This window comes from Suricata suricatta, chromosome 11 (assembly GCF_006229205.1).
Source record: "Suricata suricatta isolate VVHF042 chromosome 11, meerkat_22Aug2017_6uvM2_HiC, whole genome shotgun sequence".
In the NCBI taxonomy this organism is placed as follows: domain Eukaryota; kingdom Metazoa; phylum Chordata; class Mammalia; order Carnivora; family Herpestidae; genus Suricata; species Suricata suricatta.
In genome coordinates, this window is record NC_043710.1 from 99,482,260 (window position 1) to 99,490,134 (window position 7,875).

The 7,875-nt window shown below is 44.5% G+C and overlaps 1 protein-coding gene and 1 pseudogene across 1 annotated transcript in view; one reads left to right on the top strand and one right to left on the bottom strand.

The window, feature by feature from the left end:
- RAB39A (RAB39A, member RAS oncogene family) overlaps nt 1-7,875 on the top strand; it is a 29,165-nt gene that overhangs the window by 10,960 nt on the left and 10,330 nt on the right. The gene's annotated exons all lie outside the window — the stretch shown is intronic.
- LOC115272949 lies at nt 6,387-6,511 on the bottom strand (annotated as a pseudogene).

Sequence of the window (7,875 nt, forward strand, 5' to 3'; positions counted from 1 at the left end):
CACCAGGCACAATTGAGTTTGGGGTCCCTTATTTAAAAGTGAGGGCATAAGTGAATGCGCGCACGTTGGATGCTGTTACAGTGTGGTCCTCACCACCCGCCCCCCGGGCCGCTCCCAGAATGCTGGCAGTCAGCCCCTCACCCTTCAAACAGGACACTGGTTAAAAAACTAAACAAAAAACCACAGAACATTGGTGAAATATTTATGAGGAATCTGACCAGCCCAAGAAGAGAGACGTAAGATACCAACATGGGAGTTTCCTCAACTCAGTGATCCAGCCTCTGTGGGGCCTTTGGTCTCAGTGAGCAGTTACAGGAAGTATTAGGAAATCTGTAATATAAAACCTAGAGACCAAAACAAACAGAGACCAAAGGCAACTGGAGCAACAAATTTAATAAGGGGGAAAGGAAGATTAACAAAGAAATAAATAACTGTCTTTAATTTACTAATAGAGATAATGGGAAAATATTACAATCATAAAAGAAGAACAGATGCGAATTTTTTAAAGAATATTTTGAGAACAAAAGAACTTTTAGAAATACAGTAGAAAAAAATAAAATATTCAGTATAAAGTAGAGGAGGGATGCCTGGGTGGTTCAGTTGGTAAAGCGTCTGATTCTTGATTTCCACTCAGGTCATGATCTCACTGTGCCTGAAAGCCCCATGATGGGCTTTCTCTGCTCCTCCCCTGCTCACACACATGCTCACACTTTTTCTCTCTCAGGATAAATAAATAAACTTTAAAATATAATTAGAAGACGAGTCCAGAACCTTTAATGCACAGGTAACAGCCAGAGAGAACAGAAGAAACTGAGGGCAGAAATTCTTGGTGCAGCAATTCAAGAAAATTTTCCAAGATTTAGGGACCTGAGTTTTCAGATGGGAAGGGCCCAGGACAGTAGAGGAAGGTAGACACATTCTTAGGGATGTCGTGAAATTCTAGAACACTGGCACCACAGAGAAGTTCCTAAAGACTTTCACAGGGGAAGGAAGAGTCCGGAATCATATTGGTTTCAAACTTCCTGAAAACAGCAGCAAAAGCTAGAAGGCAATGGAGAGGCGACAAAATTGTGAAAGAGTTGTGTGTCTGACTAAATTCTCATTCAACTAGGAGAGCAGAATAAATCACACATGTAAGATTTCAAAATATTCCCCCAGGCGTCTTTGTGAGAAGCTGCTTGGGAATGTGCACCCAGCACATGCACGGAACAGAACGAACCCGGAACAAAGGATTCGCGGCTGCAGGGAACAGGGAGCCTACCTCTGCAGATGGGCAGAGGCCAGGAAAATGGAGAGGGGATGCGCTAGGGTGACCTCTTGGCTGCAGGTTCCAAGGAGAGCCAGGCCAGATAGCAGCAGGGTGCAAGGTTCTGGAGGAGACCTGCTCAGGGAGACGAGAAAGACAGAAAGGCTCATGAGAATTCCTTAAAAGAACACAATTGGCCAAGAGTTTGGGGTTGGATTATTGAGCTTAGCAAAACGAAAAGGAAAGGAAGAAAAAGATGTAGACACTTTTGTGCTCACTTATATCAGATGCTTCTTTTCTTCAGGATACATGGGAGAAATATATCCCTTTTTTACGCACAGTCATGTGACTAATTGTGGCCAGTGGATTTGAGCCCAAGTAGCATCGTGGTTTTATGTGGTTTTACAAATAAGCCCAGATTCGGGGCGCCTGGGTGGCTTCAGCTCCAGTCATGATCTCCCGATCCTTGGGTTCGACCCCCACATCAGGCTCTGTGCTGTAGCTTGGAGCCTGGAGCTTGCTTTGGACTCTCTGTCTCCCTCCCTTTCTGCCCTTCCCCCACTCATGCTGTTTCTCAAAAATGAATGAATGTTAAAAAATTTTTTTTAGGAAACAAACCCAGATTCTTTATCATTCTTCCCATCAATGAGTGGGTGTTTTGTTACCGCAACGTTGCCTGGCCTATCATTACTAACACACAAGATAATTATTAACTTTAGAAGAGGTTGTGCAGGAAGGGGAAGTCAAAGTTTATGTCAGGGCTCAGCAACGAAAAGAAAGTTCATGACCAGAATAAACACAAGTGCCAAGGAGTGATGTATCTAAAATGATGATGTGATGACCCTGGCAAGTTGGGGGGTGGGGAAAAGTTAGGCTCTGTGGCAAGTGCACACGTAATTTTGATAAAAACGAACTCAGAAAAAGTAGGAAAAGAACATGAGTATAGTCTGTTGAAATAACTTGAAAATAAGAGCTGTATAATTCAGAGATAGAATGAAATGAGAAAGAGAGAAACACCAGTTATAAGTCCCAAATTTGGAGAGATGTACAAAAGCACGGGAAAGCCCGCAGCACAGAGAAAGCCGCATTAAAAGAGATGTAAGTCATGAAAATGGTGGGAGAATTAGAACCCAAGGAAAACTGTTCTCTAATTGTGTAGATCACGTAATGCACTGTGCTATATGGAAAATAAAATAATCATGAGAAGATGGTTATCTTACTTTTATCTGGCAGCCAGATGCCAGCAAGCATTGGACTGAGTGCTCAAGAGTTTTATATATTTTCTTTTAACAAACCAAATAGAAAATAAGCATCCTTCCATGATTGCCTTGCAGACAGCGAAGCTAGAGGCAGTTCCCTTTAATTTCCAAATAAACTATTTCGATTTTCACACATAACTTGCTCCACCTTCCAGAAGCCACAGCACAGTACCCATTTGGATTACTACCAACTTAAATACAGTAGTGCTTTAGAAAATGTGGATGATTTTTCCTATATGCTTGTAAATACCTATACTTATTCAGCCCATTTCTCTCTCTCCTTTTGGCTTTGCAAATCCCAACCACAAGTATCAAAAGGAGAAAAACTCTTTAGTATTTCTCTGCTCTTCTCCCACTTGCTCACATTTGCACGCCGCCTGGGCACAGACTGATGGTGTGGCCTTATTCACGTGTTGATGTATTCCTTTACAAATATTGGTAGGACACTTCATACCCCGTTCTGCTAAGATCTTAGACACTAAGGATACAGCATTCCAGAAAAAACAACAAAAATCCTTGCTTTCACGGGACTTCTCTCCTAATGGGAGGAGTCAGGCTATAACCACATAAGCTGGAAAAACGACATAGCATCTCCGTGTTCCGTGCTGTGGAGGAAAATGGAAGAGAAGACTGGAATAGAGCACGTTAGGAGGTGGGAAGACCTCACCATCGTAAAGTGATGATCTCTCATAAAAGGAACATAGAAGGTGGTCATGGGAGTTGATTCAAAGACAGAATATGGCCCGTTCGGTCTTGTCAGTAACGTATTTGTAACCTCTGCAACCATAGACGATATCTTATGCAAGACCCTGGAATTACACAAAGAAAATTATAATGTTTGTATGTATACCAAAGGACGTCTTAAGTCATGAGCTCCAAAGTTTCAGAATCTCAGGCCAGAGAGGGGTTGTTAGAGTCAGTAATAATAAAAGAAGGGGGAGACTTGTGTTTTATCTGGAAAGCAGTCCTGAGGGCCTGGACGCAAGGCCAGTGAAGCAGGTAAATAAAGCCTCAACACAACGACTATCTCCAGAAGGGCAGCAGGGATGTACGGTCACGGTGAAGAGCACTCACGGGGCTAAGGTGCTCATGCGCTGCTTGCCGCCAGCAGCCGCTGGCATCGAACTGCGTCGGTCCTCTAAATGCCTGTTTTACAACCGGCAAAGCCACCAGAAGGGCACCTCCAGGACGGAACATCTGGTTCATTTCCCCTAGGCAAGTCAGCAAGTGCCCTGTATTTCGTGGCTTTTTAAGAGGCCTGTGCACATCGAACAAAGTTCATAATAAGAGCAGGTAAGATGGGGCGCCTGGGTGGCTCAGTCGGTTAAGCCTCCGACTTCGGCTCAGGTCAGATCTCACGTACGTGGGTTCGAGCCCCGCGTCAGGCTCTGTGCTGACAGCTAGCTCAGAGCCTGGAGCCTGCTTCCGGTTCTGTGTCTCCTTCTCTCTCTGACCCTCCCCCTCTCATGCTCTGTCTCTCTCTGTATCAAAAATAAATAAAACATTAAAAAAAAAGAGCATGTAAGAGTTAGGTAATCTTGCTACTTTCAGATAATATTTCAGAATAACAAATATGATCTAATATAGTACAAATAATCTCATGCATCCCAGGACCTAAGGACTTTTGTCCTTCATAGGACAACAGCATCTTGTTTTCAGTGCCCTCCAGGAAACTAGAGAACTGCTTATTTTGAGACATTTACATTTTTTTAGAGTTTCAGTGACCATGTCATTTAGGTCAAAAAACCTCAAATTTCTGAAGGCATATCATTCACACCTGATTGCATTGCTCTGTATTAAGTAATTCGATGTAAACGTAAGCAGACTGCAGTGTGGTCACCATCACATGTCTACATATTAGTTCAGAGGAAAAATGTAAGAGGAAAGTGAACATAAATTGGATGACCACTTTTCTTTTCTAAAGCAAATACATTATAAGAATAAACTTGGGGCGCCTGGGGGGCTCCATCTGTTGAGCGTCCGACTTCAGCTCAGGTCATGATCTCGTGGCTCGTGAGTTTGAACCTTGCACTGGGCTCTGTGCTAACAGCTCAGAGCCTGGAGCCTGCTTCGGATTCTGTGTCTCCCTCTGTCTCTACCCCTCCCTTGTTTGTGCTTTGTCTCTCTCTCTCTCTCTCTCAAAAAAAATAATAAACATTTAAAAATAAACATTTTGGGGCACCCGGGTGGCTCAGTCACTTAAGCATCTGACCCTTGGTTTCGGCTCAGGTCATGATCGCGCAGTTTGTGAGTTCGAGCCCCACATGAGGCTCTGCACTGACAGCTCAGAGCCTGCTTGGGATTCTCTCTCTCCCTCAAAACAAATAAGTAAACTTAAAAAAAAATTTAAAAATCAGCATTTTTTACAAAATTAAAGAATAAACTTTGCAGGGGCACTGGGTGGCTCAGTCAGTTAAGCAGCCAACTTTGGTTCAGGTCATGATCTCAGAGTTCGTGAGTTCGAGCCCCACATTGGACTCTGTGCTGTCAGCATACTCTCTCTCAAAAATCAACATTAAATAAATAAGTGAATAAATAAGTAAACTTTGCAAATTAATGGTTAAAAGAAAATGTGGTATAGACATACCATTGAATAGTCTTGAGCCATAAAAAAGAAGGAACTCCTGTCACGTGCTACAACATGGGTGACTGCTGAGGATGCTATGCTAAGTGAAATAAGCGAGTTACAGAAGGACAAGTGCTACGTGGTTCTGTGGAAAGAAGTTGTCGAAAGTAGTCAGACTTACGGAATCAGAAAAAAAGTGTGGTTCCCAGAAGCTGGAGCAAGGAGGAGGAGGAAATTAGTTGCTGTTCAATAGGCATGGCGCTTCGGTCATGCAGGATGAGAAGGTTCTACAGAACCTTCTTGTGCTTACAGTGACAATACTGTAGAATATACTTTAGAAATTGTTAAGAGGGCATATCTCATTTTCTGTGTTTGTTACCCACAATAATTCCAAAGAGGAACAAATTTGAGTGTCATGAAACTCTGTTGACAGTTATAAAATGTCTGTGGCTTTGTCTTCTGCCACTCTCCTCTTCCAACGGTGTGGACCCTATCAATCAGGGCTTTGGTCCTCAGCACCAAAAGCAACTTGAGGACCTTGATCTAAAACGAAAGTTACTGGAAGCATGTCTGAGGCACCGAGCCTTGACTGGAAGCTGGAGGGACGGGGTTTGGAATGAATCGAAAGATCACAGACGTTCTGGGCAGCAAGCACCACCAGTGTGGTCCTCACCATATTGTTGCCCCTTTTTTGCCTGTTTGCCCACTTGCATAAGAAGCCCCAAATGGCTAGCTGGCAGTCTCAGCTAATTTGGTAGAAGCATCACAGGATTCTCTAGTGAAAGCATTTCTCCTTTGGATACTAAAACCTTGACATCAGCAGAGTTCAGAGTCACAGGGATTAGAAGCAACAAAAAATTGTAGTGACTCATTAAGTGTGATTGTGAGAGGTACCATCACCCCACCTCCAGCCTTTGTTTCCCAAAGCACAGCATCTGTGTGTGAGGAACTCCCCCCCACACACACACACCCACTCTCTCTCTCACTAGTTTAAAACATACACATCATGAGTCATTCTAAACCCGTATAAGGTGTTACCTCGTGGATGTTGGCATAACTGAATCTTTAACCCATTCTACAGTTTTATAGGCCGGATGCCTCTAGGTGATTGTGACATGGTAAGATCCACGCATCCCATGGCGCTGGCCCATTTCCCTGTCTCCTCCTCTGCGGAGTGAGATCTTTGGTCTACTGCAAAATGTGGGACGCCGCGTCTATATGGAGGGGATTCTGGACGTCCTCGGATGGCAGGGCTACATGGCCTGAGTCCAGATTAAATGTCTGTTACTGTGAGGACACGTTAGTGTCCCTTCCATGATGGTCCCCCCTCCCCCGAGGAAGATGCCTTATCAAACGTGTCAGTAGCTGCTAGAAAGTTAACTATTAAGCTGATAAGAACAGATACTTCACTTGATCTTAGTCAACAGGCCGAGAAGCAAAAGAAAGCTAACTATTAAAGAGTGACAGTCCAGGCAAGAGAAACTCTATGTTGAACCCAATCACAGCCTCTGTCTCTCTGCCACGATCCCTTTGAATCCAAACTGGGGTAAAAATACTGACTGACTGGGCCATCTGGGGGGCTCAGTCAGTTAAGCATCCAACTTCAGCTCAGGTCACGATCTCACGGTTTGTGAGTTTGAGCCCCGCGTTGAGCTCTGTGCTGACAGCTCAGAGCCTGGAGCCTGCTTCAGATTCTGTGTCTCCCTCACTCTATGCGCCTCCTCCCACTCTCTCTCCCTTTCAAAAATAAATAAACATCAAAAAAATTTTTAATGCTGACTGATAATTACAGTCAGAATATTTTGTTTCGCCAGTTCACTCCTCCCCAGAGGGGGGTTGGGATGAATATTCACACAGAATACAAGTATTCACATGCTCTGGACCCATCTGCGTACCTACTCTTCTCCAGACCTCTTTATTATCAGTCCTCTGAGCTTCTTTTTCCACCATGCCAAACCTTTAGCCTCTGCTCATGAATTGGTGTAGATCCCTACCTACATCTCTCCATCTCTTCCTCTGGAAAAAGTACCACTAGAAGTTCCACGAATAGGAGGGGCTCTCTTTTCCACTGACCTTCAGGTCTACTGTGGACCGAGGCTGACCAGTGTTCGCATGGTGTGCAGCGCGTGTGTAAGGCAGACTTGAGTTCCTTCCTCTGAGTTATAGGGAAATGCAGATAAGGCCATCGGTGAAAGTGGGCTTGCTTGGTGTGTGAGCCTTGCTCCTCCAGGTCCCCTCGGGCTCCACCCCTGTCCTCCCTGTATTTATGACTTCTGCTTGGTGATGACACAGAGAACACTTGGCTCTTGATGAGCCCTCCAATTACACAGTTACTTGGTGTCACACAGCCAGGCGCTTAGTCTCTGTCAAAGCCAAGTTGTAAGCCAAGAACTTTTTCTCAGAAGCATATTAGCTCTTGGCAAAAAAGAGCATACCTTTATTCCACAATGCCACTCCTGTAATTGTGCAGTGGGACCTCCCCTGGCACAGCGTCCCAGACTGCCCTAGGCACTTTAGGCAAGCGCCGTCAGGTCTAATGGACCACGGACCAGGTAGCGAAGCTGCTTGTATTGTTGCTTGGACCAGCTGAAGGGACGTCTCTTGCTTTCCGCCCTATTCAAGCTAGTAGCCTACTGGGTGTCCTGCAGAGAAGTAGATTCAAATACTATACTAATGTCCTCCAGGATCCAAAAAGGCCCACCAAGTATTTTGCTGTTTTCTTCTTGGTAGAGGGCATAAGATACCACAACTTGTCTTTGGAGAGGTTTTAACAGCGTGCTTCAGATTACGAGATCCCCTACCCA